The sequence below is a fragment of the Anolis carolinensis genome, chromosome 2 (genome assembly GCF_035594765.1).
Source record: "Anolis carolinensis isolate JA03-04 chromosome 2, rAnoCar3.1.pri, whole genome shotgun sequence".
NCBI classification, from domain to species: domain Eukaryota; kingdom Metazoa; phylum Chordata; class Lepidosauria; order Squamata; family Dactyloidae; genus Anolis; species Anolis carolinensis.
The window spans coordinates 1,500,452-1,517,169 of NC_085842.1; positions in this window are offsets into that span (position 1 = coordinate 1,500,452).

The following is a 16,718-nucleotide window of genomic DNA, read 5'->3' on the forward strand; positions in this document are numbered from 1 at the left end:
CTAGAGAAAGCCTTTTGTCTTTCTGAAAAATGTGTACCGTAAATACTCGAGTAAAAGCCGAGGCACCTAATTTAACACAAAAAACTGGGAAAAACTATTGACTCGAGTATAAGACGGGGGTGGGAGATGCAGCAGGTACTGGTACATTTCAAAATAAAAATAGATAACAATAAAATGTTATGGTTGAGCCTCATGGCTCTGCTACTGGGAGACGTGGGCGTAAGACTCCTCGAGAGTCAGATACTCTCGAGGAGCGAGAAAGAAAGCGGCTGCGAGATATCTTTGCAGAACCATCTGACGAGGATTCTTTTGAAGGGTTTACTGAGAGAATGGAGGAAGAGATGGTTAGCTCGGAAGAGGATGACATGGAATGGACTCGTGTAAGGGAGGATTTGGGTGCCACTGGCAATGATAGTATGGAAGGCGATTGGGGACCTTCAGGATTAGACCCATGGGCAAGCTGGAGGGATGGGACGGGATCCACAGCTGGGGATGCTGTGGGGCGTAGTCAAAGGTGTTCCAGTTCTGATGAGGAAAGTGATGAGGAAACGCTTGGGCTAAGGAGGGCAGCTGATAGTGATGAGGACTTGTAACTGGCATAAAATGGGGTTTGGGAGCAATAGCAAATTGCGTTGGGCAAGGTAATCTGGACGAACGCTTGGGATCTGTGTGGGAAGTTTTCCTGAAGACGGGTGTGATTCGTTTGCTGACTACGTAAGTTATCCTGGACATTGGGCTCAGACGGCGGGAGGAATTGTGTGGGGTTTTGTTGTGCAACCTCTGCTTAATCTTAATAGCTTTGACCTTCCGTCGTCTTCTTGACGGACGCCATCTGCTTGTACTGGACATACGGACTTCTTGACTACGGCCTCGGATTCTCCTACCTGTGTTGGACCTGGTGAACTACAAACGTCTGCATCTACCTTACGACCTTCGGAACGGATTGGGACCTCGCTGACTGCTTATGCCCTCGTCTGCTGTGTTTGTATCGGGAATCTGCCTGCTGTGTGGAGGAGTAACCTTTAAAGTTACTCAAACATAGCTTTTGGCAGCAGAGAAGCATCTGCTGCCAATTAGTTGCATTCCTTTGAACTCTTTGTTCACCAGCTTCTGTTTTGTTTATTCCCAGGCTGAAGCAAGCTGTTTTGATTTTACCCGGATTAAACTCCGGTTTAATCCGGTTTATCTTTTGAACATTTTTCTTGTCTCTTTTTACTTTTAAGGCCAGTGTTTGCCTAGCCCTTGTCTTTTACGGGCATTTTGAGTTCTGTAACTCCAATAAACTCTGTTATCTTTTATCTTGTGGCGTTCTGTCTTTGACAGATTGCCCAACGCCCATAAAAAAGTTTTACTGCAGTAGTAAATTACATCAAGAAGACGATGGAGGAGTTAAAGGCTCGTTTTGAGCAATTACTGGCCGCTTTTATTGCTACTCAAGCAGCACAGCCAGCTAAAGGACATGTTATAACTCCTGAACGCTTTGATGGGTCTAGGAGCAAACTGCCAACTTTTTTGGCACAAATTGAGCTTTATTTTTCCCAGCTTAGTGCACAAGCTTTTCCTACGGACACTAGCAAGGTGGCATTTATTTTGAGTTTGTTGACTGGTCCTGCAGGACAATGGGCCACTAATTTGATTTTGGGAAATGACCCAGTCAAGGACAATTTGAGTGATTTCAAAAAGCTACTAACTGACCCTTTTGGGGATCCCCTCCGTACGGAGAATGCTGGTTGGGCTCTGTATCGGTTGAAACAGGGAAAGGGGACTGTTTTGGATTATTTAAATAAGTTTAATTTGTACCGTCATCAGCTAGACTGGGGGGAAAATGCATTTATGCTTTTGTTTACTGCTGGTTTAAATGATTACCTCCAGGACGAATTGGCACGCTTGGAGCCGGCAGAAAATTGGGACGCCTTAATATCTAAAGTGCTGCGTTTGGACGCCAGGTTCGAGTCCCGTAAACAATCTAAAGCAATGTGTGCGCCACCTATGTATGAACCCAAGGCACCTGTGGTAAAGGGGGACGAGCCTATGGAGCTCGGGGTGTTTAAAAAACTGTCTATAGAAGAAAAGAACCGTAGGAGACAGCTGGGGTTGTGTATGTATTGTGGAAATGCTGGGCATTTTGCCAGAAATTGTAATGTGAAACCTTCCCAGCTTTCGGGAAAAGGCCAGCCCTAGTGCGACGTGAGTCCAACGCATTAGGGCTTTTAAAGCAGTCAACTGAGGGGAAGAAGCATGTTTTTGTACCCATTTCGTTATCTGTTGGGGGAAAAGAACTTGTTTCTACTTTGGCACTGCTGGACTCAGGGGCTACGGTCTCATATGTGGATATTGAATTTGCTAGGAAGCATGGCATTCCTATAGTGCGCAAAGCATGCGACGTATGGGTGGAAGGAGCGGATGGGAGACTATTGGAGACTGGGGTGGTTAACCATGAGACCTCAGCAGTAATGTGGGAAGTACAGGGAGTAACGGTAACGTTTGTGTGGGATATTACGAGCCTACCCAGATACGATGTGATCCTGGGAATGGATTGGCTAGCTGTAGTAAATCCACAAGTGGACTGGGTGACGCGTAAGCTAACCTTTAAGAGGCAGGAATGTTTTACTCTGAACCCTACTCAGCCTGATATGGAGGGAGTGCCTGCTGAGTATGGGGAATTCTCAGACGTATTCTGTAAAAAGGAAGCGGATAAGTTACCACCGCATAGGCCGTACGATTGCGCCATTAAACTAGCGGAAGGTGCAAGATTGCCAGCAGGAAGGTTGTACGCCTTGACTGTACAGGAAAGGCAAGCTTTAAGAGAGTTCCTCGATGAGAACTTAGCTAAGGGGTTTATTCGCCCATCTAGCTCTCCAACTGCGGCGCCTGTGTTCTTTGTTGCCAAAAAGACTGGGGACCTCAGGTTGGTTTGTGATTATCGGGTCCTTAACAAATACACCATTCGGGATAGGTACCCGCTACCTTTAATCTCGGAATTACTATCAAGGGTGCAAGGGGCTAAGGTCTTTACCAAGCTTGACCTGCGGGGGGCGTATAACTTGATCAGAATACGGGAAGGGGATGAATGGAAGACGGCATTTAATACGTGTTTCGGATGCCACGAGTTCCGCGTAATGCCTTTTGGACTTTGCAATGCGCCTGCGGTCTTCCAGAGGTTCATAAACGATGTATTTAGGGACCTAATTGACCAATTTGTGGTGATTTATTTGGATGATATCTTGATTTTTTCTAAGGACGAAAAAGAACATCGTCAGCATGTTAAGCAGGTACTGCACCGTCTGCGGGCTAATGGGCTCTTCGCTAAGGCTTCTAAATGCGTCTTTCATGTGCCTGAAGTTGAGTTCCTAGGTCATGTAGTTTCAGGAAGGGAACTCAAAATGGACCCACATAAAGTTGACGCAGTCAACTCATGGCAAGAGCTCAAGACTAAGAAGGATGTTCAGAGGTTCTTAGGATTCGCTAATTACTACCGGGAGTTTATCCCAAACTTTGCCAAGCTCACGGTGCCTTTGACGCAGCTCCTGCGTAAGAAACAGCCATTTGTATGGGGGCGGGAAGCTCACGACGCGTTTTTACAACTAAAGTCTAGCTTTCAGGCAGACAACATACTATGTAGACAAACCGTTCGTAGTAGAAGCGGACGCTTCTAGCTACGCGTTGGGGGCTGTATTGTCTCAAAGAGATTCATCAGGGACCTTGCGTCCCTGTGGATTTTACTCTCGGCAACTAACACCATTTGAGCAAAACTATACCATATGGGAGAAAGAATTATTGGCGATCAAGGTGGCGTTTGAGGTGTGGCGGCACTGGCTAGAGGGGGCGCGGCACCAAATCGTGGTCAGGTCTGATCACAAGAATTTGGAGCATTTGCAAACGGCCAAAAAGTTAAACCAACGTCAAATCCGATGGGCTTTGTTTTTCTCCAGATTTAATTTCAAAGTTCAATTCGTGGAAGGGAAGGCAAACTTGCGGGCCGATGCATTGTCCCGCAAGCCTGAGTTTAAGACTAATGAGCAGGTAGTGTGTTAGACCATTTTGCCTACTGCCTCTTTATGTGTTGTGGAAAATGAGGTCGGGTTACATGATCAGATCATAGAGGCTCAGAAAGAAGATGTTTGGACTCAGGAACAACTCATGCTGTTGTCAGCAGGGAATCGTACAATACTGCCTCACTTGCAAGATCAGAATGGAGTATTGGTACGCAGGGGACAGGTCTATGTACCGGTGGGGGCCCTCAGGTTGGAGGTAATTAGAGCCCACCATGACGAACCCATGGCTGGGCACTTTGGCAGATTTAAGACCGTGCAGCTCATCACCAGGAACTACTGGTGGCCAAAGATGCGGCAAGACATTCTGCGCTTTTGTGACAGCTGCGCTGTTTGCCAGCAGAGTAAGACGCCTGTTGGGCGCCCTAGAGGGTTGTTGTCGTCTCTACCTGTTCATGAGAGGCCATGGCAAATTATTTCCATGGATTTCATTTCGGATTTGCCTAAGTCTGGGGGTTACACATGTATTTGGGTGGTGGTGGATTTATTTAGCAAACTGGCTCATTTTATTCCTTGTTCGACCATTCCGGCGGCCCCTACGTTGGCTTTATTGTTTACTAAACACATTTATCGTTTGCACGGAGCTCCTGAGGTGATTATTTCTGATAGGGCTCCACAATTTGTATCACGCTTTTGGAAACACTTCCATGAGTGTTTAGGTACTAAGTTGAACGTCTCCTCAGCGTTTCATCCGCAAATGGATGGCCAATCGGAAAGGGTTAATGGGTTGTTGGAGCAATATTTACGTTGTTTTTGTTTAGATCAACCCACTGCTTGGGTGAAATGGCTACCGGTGGCTGAGTTCGCCTACAACAACGCGGTGCACACGTCTAGTCAGCATACTCCATTTGAACTGACTTATGGTTTTCATCCACAGGGAGGTGTGGCGCCGTCAACCAATGTGGTTTCCTCTGACCCGGTGTACCGTTCCTCTGAAATGGCTGCGTTGCATGATGTTGCCCGTCGCTTACTATTGGAAGCCAAGGCAATGCAAAAGACTCAGGCCGACCGTCGTAGGCAGGCAGGGGAAGAGTTGGAAGAAGGGGATTTAGTGTGGTTATCTTCCAAGTACATTAAACAGGCTGGGGGAAAGTTTGCGCCACGGTATTTGGGACCCTTTCCTATTGTTAAAAAGATTTCTTCTGTTGCATTTCGTTTGCGTTTACCTTCTACTTTTAAAATCCATCCAGTTTTCCATCGTTCTCTGTTAAAGTTAGATACCTCCGGTCGTCGTGGTGCTGTAGCTGAGGACATCACTGCCGTCTCTCCGCCTTCGGAGGAGGAGGCCTTTGTGAGAGGGGATAGTGTTATGGTTGAGCCTCATGGCTCTGCTACTGGGAGACGTGGGCGTAAGACTCCTCGAGAGTCAGATACTCTCGAGGAGCGAGAAAGAAAGCGGCTGCGAGATATCTTTGCAGAACCATCTGACGAGGATTCTTTTGAAGGGTTTACTGAGAGAATGGAGGAAGAGATGGTTAGCTCGGAAGAGGATGACATGGAATGGACTCGTGTAAGGGAGGATTTGGGTGCCACTGGCAATGATAGTATGGAAGGCGATTGGGGACCTTCAGGATTAGACCCATGGGCAAGCTGGAGGGATGGGACGGGATCCACAGCTGGGGATGCTGTGGGGCGTAGTCAAAGGTGTTCCAGTTCTGATGAGGGAAGTGATGAGGAAACGCCCGGGCTAAGGAGGGCAGCTGATAGTGATGAGGACTTGTAACTGGCATAAAATGGGGTTTGGGAGCAATAGCAAATTGCGTTGGGCAAGGTAATCTGGACGAACGCTTGGGATCTGTGTGGGAAGTTTTCCTGAAGACGGGTGTGATTCGTTTGCTGACTACGTAAGTTATCCTGGACATTGGGCTCAGACGGCGGGAGGAATTGTGTGGGGTTTTGTTGTGCAACCTCTGCTTAATCTTAATAGCTTTGACCTTCCGTCGTCTTCTTGACGGACGCCATCTGCTTGTACTGGACATACGGACTTCTTGACTACGGCCTCGGATTCTCCTACCTGTGTTGGACCTGGTGAACTACAAACGTCTGCATCTACCTTACGACCTTCGGAACGGATTGGGACCTCGCTGACTGCTTATGCCCTCGTCTGCTGTGTTTGTATCGGGAATCTGCCTGCTGTGTGGAGGAGTAACCTTTAAAGTTACTCAAACATAGCTTTTGGCAGCAGAGAAGCATCTGCTGCCAATTAGTTGCATTCCTTTGAACTCTTTGTTCACCAGCTTCTGTTTTGTTTATTCCCAGGCTGAAGCAAGCTGTTTTGATTTTACCCGGATTAAACTCCGGTTTAATCCGGTTTATCTTTTGAACGTTTTTCTTGTCTCTTTTTACTTTTAAGGCCAGTGTTTGCCTAGCCCTTGTCTTTTACGGGCATTTTGAGTTCTGTAACTCCAATAAACTCTGTTATCTTTTATCTTGTGGCGTTCTGTCTTTGGCATAAAATTAGATTAATTGAGGCATCAGTAGGTTAAATGTTTTTGAATATTTACATACAACTGTAATTTAAGATTTAAGACTGTCCAATTATTATTCTAACCTTCTTCAATGTGAATGTGCTTACATATCCTTCCAATAATCACCATAGTTTAACTATTTTAACTATACATTTTGTATTTTAAATGTATTTTAACTATACATTTTGGGGGAAATGCAGTGTGTATATGAATAAAGAAAAGTGGGAAAGACGAGCGCCGAGGAGAGGAAGGCACGCACTGCGGCGAGAGAGGAGGAGAGGAAGGCGTGCGCTGCATGGGAAAGGAGGAGAGGCTTACACTTGAGTATATACAGTATATTCTTTGCATCTCCTCCCCGAGAGTTTGTCTTTCTTTGGTGAAATCACTCCATTCCAATCTCCCAAAAGGCACCCGTTTTCATAATGGAGGTCTGATAACTTTGTTGCTGTGAGTTTTCCAGGCTGTATGGCCATGTTCCAGGTTGTGAGGTCTGTTGGAAACTAGGCACGTGGGGTTAATATATCTGTGTAATGTCAAGGGTGGGAGAAAGAACTCTTGTCTGCCTGAGGCAAGTGTGAATGGCCACCTTGATTGACACTGAATTTCATTTTCAAAGCCTGCCTGCTTTCTGCCTGGGGGGAATCCTTTGTTAGCTGGCCCAGATTGTTTCATGCCTGTAATTCTCATTTTTGGAGTGTTGATTTTTATTTACTGTCCTGATTTTAGAGTCTTTTTTGATACGGGTAGCCAGATTGTGTTCAATTTCATGGTTTTCTCCTTTCTGTTGAAATTGTCTACAAGCTTGTGGATTTCAATGGCTGCTCTGTGTAGTCTGACATGGTAGTTGTCAGAGTAATCCAACATTTCTGTGTTCTCAAATAATATACTATGTTGGTTCATCAAATACTCGGCTACCCCTTGGCAACATCTTTGTAGATGGCTGATTCTCCCACACCAGAAGAGACTCGGGCTCTCATCTGGCTCGTCATACCTCATAGAGCTTGTTGAGTTTAGGATCACAGTGCTTGAACCGGTTTGTAAACAGAGATGCAGACTATTTGCAGAGCCGCACCTTCGTTTACAAACCGACTCGAGCACTGAGATCAGCGGAGGAGGCCGTGCTCTCGGTCCCACTCCCAACTCAAGCACGGCTGGTGGGAACGAGAGAGGGGGCCTTCTCCGTGCTCCTCCCCTCCTCTGGAAATCCCTCCCAAAATAACTAAAAACTGCCCCCTCCCTCCTTGCCTACAAACTAAAAACACATCTATGCACTCTGACCTACTGAGAGGAGGAAGACTAATACGACTCGATATGTATCATTGTCTAGATATATTAAATCCTGTCTAGATACTGGAATTGATCTCAGCCTGTTAGTTGTTGGGCACCATCTGACCACTTAATAAGGTCTGAGTTGTTTGAAGTGTTTATTCTGTGTACATTTACACTATGTGACTATGTCTGCTTGTCAAGTTTTATTTTTGAGGAGAGTCCTCCAAGCTCTGTCAGTTATCCAGATTTTACTGCAGGCATGTTTCAATATCCAAAAAGATGTCCCATTGGTGAGGAAGAGGAGGGGGAAAGGCTTCCTTTCTGCTGCTCTGGAGACTAAGGGACAACGGAGACAGGAGGTCAAACGTCAGGAAAAGGGATTCCCCCTAAACACAAGGAAGGACTTCCTGAGGGTAAGAAGAAGAGCTGTTCAGCAGGGGAACTCTCTGCCTCAGAGTCTGGAGGGAGCTCCTTCTTTGGAGGATTTAGTCAGAGGCTGGACGGCCATCTGTCGGGAGGGCTTGGGTTGTGTTTCCCTGCCCGGCAGAAGGGGGTGCGGCTGGGTGGCCCTTGGGGTCCCTTCCAACCCTCTGACTTCGGGGATTCCTCGTGTCTCAGTCCTAGGCCAAGGCTGCCGCCTCCCCCTCCCCCTCCCCCTCCTCTTCCTCAAGGACTTGTGAGATATTTGTCTTGGAATACAACTCCCAGGTTCCTCCAACCCTCATGCCAGGACGTTTTGTAGGGTTTCTGGGCATTGTAGTCCAAGAGAGCCATTCCCTTCGGGGATAGAGGGAGGGTCAGAAATAGTTATTACTATTACTATTATTATCATTATTCCCTCCGCTCTCTGGAGCAGGGATTCCCAAACTCTATTCCTCTGGGATTTCTTGGGACTTCAACACCCAGAAGTCTCAGCTGCCTTGACCCAAGATCAGGGATTCTGGGACATGGAGTCCCCAAGAGGTGGAAGGCCAGGGCTTGGGAAGGGAGGCTCCTGAGAAGGGACAAGGCTTCCACGGCTGAACAGCCGTTACCAGCAGGAAATGGTTCCTAATGTTTAGGTGGAAGCATCTTTCCCACAATGCGAATCAATGGCTTTGTATTTCAGTCTCCAGAGAAGTAGGAAATACTTGCCCTTTTCTCCTCAATGAGACATCCTTCCACATATTGGCTCTCCCGTCCCCTCGGACTGTCTTTCCCTCAAAGCTAAACATACCCATTCCACTCCCAAGCCCACCTCACCTTCCTGCACCTGCTGGTCCTCCTCCTCCTCCTCCTCCGCTCCGGCCTGGAGCTTCTTCTGCAGGGGCTCCGCCACTCCCTCCCTGGGGCCTCTCTCCTCCTCTGCACGAAGGCCTTCTCTGCTCAGGGAAGCGTCCAGGTTATGGGTCTGGGGCCATTTCCAAAAAGGGAAAAAGCAGTCAAAAAGGGGGAAGCAGCAACAACAGCAGTTCCGCAGATCAGGAGCTCCCAGGGCCAGCAGTGGAGCGCAATTCAGGCAGCAGAGTCAAGCTTGAAAAGTTACCCAGGACTTTATTCAAAAAGCTACCGTGCATAACCAGATAGGAAAATAAGCAGAACCTGGCTATGTAAGGAATTGCAGACATCTTGTCTGTCTCCATGCTCACAGGAGAAGAATGTGGGGGATTCAGGGACTTGCCATGTGCTCAGAAAAAGCAGAGTGTCCTTGTGATGTATCAGCCTAACAAGGAAGAGGAAAGGAGGGGAGAAAGGAAGGGAGGCCAATGGGCGGAGGAGGGGCTTTCTCCTGCCAGTTCACCCCCCTGCCTTGGCAAGCCCTTGGTGAGGACTACAGAATTAGATCAAGAAAGAAGAGAAAAGGCCCTTCTTAGCCTGCCCTGCAAGGGGTTGTGGGTCCCACGTTGCTGCTCCTGTGTTGGGGGACCAGAGGTTGCTTCCGGCTCTTATTATGAGAGAGAGTAATGATTAATGTTAGAGAGAATGTTCCGTAGGTCAGTTTCACACAGGAACAAGACACGGGACACACATCGGATCCAAAGCACCAACCGGGCAGGAAGGGAGGGAGGGAGGGAGGGAGGGAGGGAGGGAGGGGAGAAGGGAAGCCTCCCTCCCAGGGCAGCTGGCCTCCCTCAAGGGCAGTTTGGAAGGAAAGAGCGCATTTGAAACCAAAGCGTGTGACCAGCCTCATCCAAATGCCCTGAAGCTCCTTGACACACCCATCAACCGACCGACCTGCTTGTATGGATTTCTTCCTCCGTTGTATTGGTGTTCTCACCCCTTTGGGTGCCACTGCCGTGGGGGGGGGAGGCATCTGCTCAGGGCCGGGCCTTCTTCCCTCAGGGGCGCCCTCCTCCCTCCCTCCCTCCCTCCCTTCCTCGGACCCCAAGGCCTCCCGGGAGGGGCTCTGAGGTGGGTCCCGAGCCCTGGGCACAGCGGAAGGCCTGGCGCCTCTCCCTCTCCAAGGCCTCCGGGGAGTGTGTGTGTGTCTAGACGGGTGTGCACACGTGTCTCTCCCTCTCCTCACCATCCTGGAACAAGGCCTTCTTACGACCCCCCCCTCCCCCCCCCCTCATTCCACTCACCCGCGAAGGGCTGGCGCCTCTCCCTCGGCTGGGCCCAACAGGAAGCGCCCTCTCACTTCCGCCAGCGGAGCCCCCCCTTCCCCCTGTCTGTCTGCCTGTCTCCAAGGGAACGGGGCGGGGCGCCTGGCCATGACGTCACCCCGGAGCCCTACTTCCGCCCTGCGCTATCATGGCGGGCGGAGGCAGGCGCCCAAAGAGAGGCGGGGCTTGGCCTTAAAGGAGCAGGACCGCGGGAAGGAGAGGGAGGGAGACGCACAAGGCTGTTCCTCCGGAAGAGACCCCTCCCCTCTCCCGGCCTGGGGGTCCCTGCTGCTGGGGAGGAAGGCCAGGCCTGGCAGGGAACAACAGGGAGCGAGGGCTGGCCCTGCTCGTGGTGCCATCTGCTCACCCACAGAAAACGGTATTTAATAATCTAGAGCTGATGTGGGCTATCCAATGCAATTTTCTGAATCAGCACTCCAAATGACACCAGGAACAGGCCTAAAAACAAAGACACTGAGAAAACTTTTTCCCGTTGGGCTGTGTTATTATCCATGGATTTTGTTAAAAAAAAAAAAAAAAAAAGAAGGGAAGGGGACTGAGGTTGAAAAAAGTGCAAAAAGCGGAGCGTGAGACCCAAGAAACTGTCCCTATAAGCTTTAATAATAATAATAACAATAATAACAACAATAACAACAACAACAGCAACTTTGGGGGACTAAACAGGGTCTTACAAAGGGCTGCTTTCCCATTACAAGTGATGTGTGGCAATGGGAGCTAATAATAATAATAATAATAATAATAATAATAATAATAATAATAATAATAATAATTGCAGCTTTGGCAAACTCTCCTCCCACTTGCTCCCTCATGTGTGTTGCTGGGTGAGTCTTCTCTGCCTTGGCCTGGGAAGCCGAGAGAGCACGGGTGAGGGCAACACACTGGTGTCTCCTTCCTTCCTTCCTTCCTTCCTTCCTTCCTTCCTTCCTTCCTTCCTTCCTTTCCTCTCTCTCCTCTCTCGCACTCCTCCAACAGCAGCACACCCCCCCGACGCATGCACAGTTGCAGTTTTCCCCACATGTCTAGCAGCCCACAGGTTGGGAACCACGGCTCTAGCTGCTGGATTGGACCTCCTCAAAAACGATATACATTTGTCCAGATCAAACTGGATTCCTGTCAGGTAGGATATTGGCAGATTCCACAAGGAGAGTATGAAATATAACACCTAAGACCCCTTCAAGGCCTCCCTCCTCAGTGGGTTTCTTGAGACAGGAAACGGGAGGAACAGAACTTGAATCCCCAAATGGGAAAAAGGCTGATATTTATTTATTTATTTACAGCATTTATACCCCGCCCTTCTCACCCGGGGGGACTTAGGGCGGCTTACAACAGTTGGCAACATTTAATGCCAAGAACATAATAATAAAACAAAAACAGTACATATAATCAATTAAAACTATAAAAATACGTTATTAAAATACATTATAACAATTAAAACATATGTAAATTAGATCCATTTGTCTAAAAACCTCATGCTTCAGCCTTCAATCGGACCATGTCGACGTTATTGTATTACTCATTAAAAGCTTGTGCACATAGCCATGTTGTCACAGCCTTTCTGAAACCCAGAAGAGTTGGGGCTTGTTGGATATTTGTGGGGAGGGTGTTCCACAGCCGGGAAGCCGCCACCGAGAAAGCCCTGTCCCTTGTTCCCACCAGCCGCGCCTGCAAGGCAGGTGGGACCGAGAGCAGGGCCTCTCCAGATGATCTTAGGGATCTAGTTGGCTCATATGAGGAGATACGTTTGGATAAGTAAATTGGGCCAGAACCGTTTAGGGTTTTATAGGTCAAAACCAGCACTTTGAATTGGGCTCGGTAGCATATCGTCAGCCAGTGGAGCTGGCTTAGCAGGGGGGTGGTACGCTCCCTGTATGCCGCCCCAGTTATTAATTCAGACGTGCTGCTCATCCATGGGTTCCTCTGAGCTCCCTCCTTCCCTCTTCCGGGGGGAACAGATCCAAGCCACAAATCCCTGCCATTCCTTAGGCCAATAGAGCCAGAGAGGGGTCCCTGGTCCACACTCCAATTGAGGCTTTAACACGGGAAGCAAGCAAAATTCTGGGAAATGTAGTTCGGGGTGGGGCCTTTTGAATTCTCTGCCACAGGTGTCCTTGCCTTCACAAACTACATTTCCCAGAATTCTCCTGACTGCCTTGTGCCACCTGCTCCTCCCCCCTAAAAGTTGTGGTGGAGAAAACCCCCGTGTTCATTCTCTAAAGGGATTTCGAGATAAAAAAGGATCGTTGGGAGTTGAATCAACGCTGAGAGGTAAGCCAAATTGAGAGGCAGTTACCCCGAAGCTGACCGAGTAGGTTTCCTATTGTTATTGTTATTTCAGAGGAGGAATGGGCAGCTGTTGGGGTGGTTTGAGTGTACAGAAGGGGGTTGGACTGGATGCCCTCTGGCGTCTTTCAGAAATATTACAAATTAATTGGGTATTTTTTATCACAAAAGTGTGAATCAAACACTGAAAGAGTGAGCAAGCCGAAGCCTGTTGGAGATAGTTTGCCTCAGTGGGGGAACTCCTCAGTCAGTGAGTGTGAGGAGGCTTCTCTGTGAGGAAGGCCTGATACGAGGGGGCCTGGAGTGAGAGAGGCCTCGTGTGTCAAGCTCCAGCGTGTGAAGGCTGCAGCATGTAAAGCTACTAAGTATTTGTTTGTGTTATGGAAACCTTGTTCTTGTAAATAGTGCAACCATAGTATTTGACTACAAAGAGAAGCCTCCTATGGAAGAGATAACATTGGTCGGTGTGTTTTTGTTCTTTTCGTCACCTTGGGCTACTGGGGCTGGGTCACGATGCTGTAGGGAAATAGTACTGTTACATTTATGTTGGTTCCCTAAAAATTCCCTAAAAATCAGGGGATGTGAAAATCTTTATGGAACTTGGGGGGGATGATGCCTTGTTTATGTGGTATCATTGAAAATATAAGTTCAAGAAGATTGCTTTTGTAGGTTTTTTAAAAAATGTTGTTCCTAATTTTTTTAATTTCCCAAAATCAGTGAATAAGTGAAACATTCTGAAATTTGTGGGGGGGGGGGGGGGAGGGCTAACAGTAGTAAATATGTTCTACCATTGTAGCAAGTTTCATCCCGATAGCTCTAAAAATGCCCCCCTCGATGGATTGTCACCTTGCCGTGGTGAGGGGGCTTGCGTGTTCCGATGAACCTGTGGGGACAACCACTGGAGTGATGCACTCCCAGGAGTGGCCGCAGGGGAGGTTCCAGACCAAGCACAATCCGAAGACCCAAAGACCTCAACGGCGGAGCAGGCGGAGGATAACATGGTACATGTTACAACAGCTGTGAAGGCGGAAGAAGGCTGCAACAGACTGAGAAGCCACTGTCGTTGTGTTAACCACACCACTGCTGGAACCTCACTCTGTGAAGACTGTGTGTTGACCGGCCATGCACCGACCTCCACACTTTAAAAAAAATCACGCACAGGCGTCTTCCAACAAAAATAAAAACAAACCTACAAAAGTCCCATGGCGATCAGCGAGTGGCGACGGGGGCAGGACTGTGAAATCTGGAAGCCCCTAGTCACAGACTGGCACATGGGCGGTGGATATGGACTCAGTCGTTCTACCTCAAGGACCGAGGCAGTTGAGTAGTCCGGCAGCTGTATCCATGACTGAGCAGCCCTTTTTAGGATCCGCTCTGCTCACCCCACACGGGGAAGGGGCTAGAAAAGGTGCCCTAAACACAGTCTGCCTCTCCTACCCTGACTGGACTGCCGCGTCCAGAGGGGTCACCACTCTGCGGCCAAAAAAGAAAAATGAACTTTGGAACATGGAACGTACGGACATTGTTAGATAACACTGACAGCGAACGCCCCGAACGCAGGACTGCTCTCATTGCAAGGGAGCTGGGACGCTTTAAGATCGACATAGCAGCCCTTCAGGAGACCCGGAGAGCAGGAGAGGGACAGCTGAAGGAAGAAAAGGGAGGCTACACCTTCTTCTGGAAGGGACTGCCTGAAGAAGAGCGAAGAATACACGGAGTTGGCTTTGCGATCAGAAACGACCTGGTGAAGCACCTGACTGAAGCACCCACTGGCATCAACGGACGACTTTCAACCCTCCGAATTAACCTTGCCAAAAACCAACAGGCAACCATCATATGCGCCTATGCACCAACTCTAGATGCTGACGAAGACATCAAGGAAAATTTTTACTGTCAGCTGGATACCATCCTATCGGAGATACCTAAGGAGGACAAAATCATCCTCCTGGGGGACTTTAATGCAAGAGTCGGAAGGGACTCTGACCTGTGGCCAGGGATCATAGGAAAAGACGGGGTCGGAAACAGCAACTCGAATGGCATCTTGCTTCTCACCAAATGCGGAGAGCACAACCTTGTCATCACCAATACGCTCTTCCGCCAGAAAAACAAGCTCAAGACATCATGGAAGCACCCTCGGTCAAAGCATTGGCACCTCCTGGACTATGTTATCACACGTGCCAGAGACCGCCGCGATGTGCTTCTCACAAGAGCCATGACAGGTGCTGATGACTGCTGGACAGACCACAGGCTAATCCGATCCACGATGGCTATCAAGATCGTCCCCAAACGCAGACTCCAAGGAAGAAAAACAAGGCGCAAAATGAACACCCAAGCCCTTCAGGAGCCCTCCAAATGAGCCCTTCTCCAAACAACATTCAAAGATCATCTACCCACAGAACACCCCGAAAAGGTTGAGGAACATTGGAACAAACTGAAGACCTCCATCATCACAGCCTGCGAAGAAAGCATTGGATACCTAACTAAAAAACATCAAGACTGGTTTGATGATAACGACAAAGAGATCCAACAGCTGATTGATAACAAAAGGAAAGCCTTCCAAACATGGCAGAGAGACACCAACTGTGCTGCCAAGAAAAAGATCTATGCCAGTGCAAAAGCTGAGGTCCAAAGAAGGACCAGAGAACTCAAGAACATCTGGTGGACAAAGAAGGCTGAAGAAATCCAACACCTTGCAGATACCCATGACGCTCAGGGATTTTTCAAAGCCACAAAGATCATTTACGGACCAAGAAACCATGGCATACAGCCCCTACGCTCATCAGATGGAACCAAAATTCTGAAGGACAAAACATCAATTGCACTACGTTGGAAAGAGCACTACCAGAACCTGCTGAATCGCAGCTCCAATGTGGCCGAAGAGACCCTCTCACAAATCCCGCAACAACAAACCAGGGATGAGCTTGCAGCACTGAAGTCAGCAATGCCATCAGCCAACAAAAAAACAACAAAGCCAGCGGACCTGATGGGATTCCTGCTGAAATCTTCAAAGAGGGTGGACCTGAGCTGATACAACAACTCCACCAGCTCATTAAAAAGGTGTGGATGACCGAGAAAATCCCAGCTGACTTCAAGGATGCCACCATCATCACCCTTTTCAAGAAAGGGGACAGAACAGACTGCGGGAACTATCGTGGTATCTCCCTTCTAACCTCGGCCGGGAAAATCCTTGCAAGAATCCTTGCAAACCGCCTTCTCCCTGTCTCAGAAGACACCCTCCCAGAATCCCAGAATGGCTTCCGTCCCACCAGAGGAACAGTGGACATGATCTTCACTGCTCGACAGCTCCAAGAAAAATGCAGGGAACAAAACCAACCTCTGTACATGGCATTCATTGACCTTGCAAAGGCATTCGACACAGTGAATCGCAGCGCTCTCTGGACCATCCTCCAAAAAATCGGGTGCCCTGACAAATTTGTGAACATCCTGCGGCTCCTCCATGATGACATGATGGCAACAGTCTTGGACAGCAACGGCTCCCAAAGTGACCCATTTAAGGTGGAATCAGGTGTCAAGCAGGGATGTGTTATTGCCCCCACCTTATTTTCCATCTTCATCGCTATGATACTTCACCTTGTTGATGGGAAGCTTCCCACCGGAGTGGAAATCATCTATCGGACAGATGGCAAGCTATTTAACCTCAGCAGACTGAGAGCCAAAACCAAGGTCACTACAAAATCTGTTATAGAACTCCAATATGCTGATGACAACGTAGTCTGTGTGCATTCAGAAGAAGACCTACAAGCCACTCTAAACACCTTCGCAGAAGCATACGAGAAGCTTGGCCTCTCACTGAACATCGAGAAAACCAAAGTGCTCTTCCAACAGGCTCCAGCTAATCCCTCTGCAAAGCCAGGAATACAGCTTAACGGTGTAACATTAGAAAACGTTGACCATTTCCACTACCTTGGTAGCCACCTTTCCACAAAAGTCAACATCGACACTGAAATACAACACCGCCTGAGCTCTGCGAGTGCAGCATTTTTCCGTATGAAGCAGAGAGTGTTTGATGACCGGGACATCCG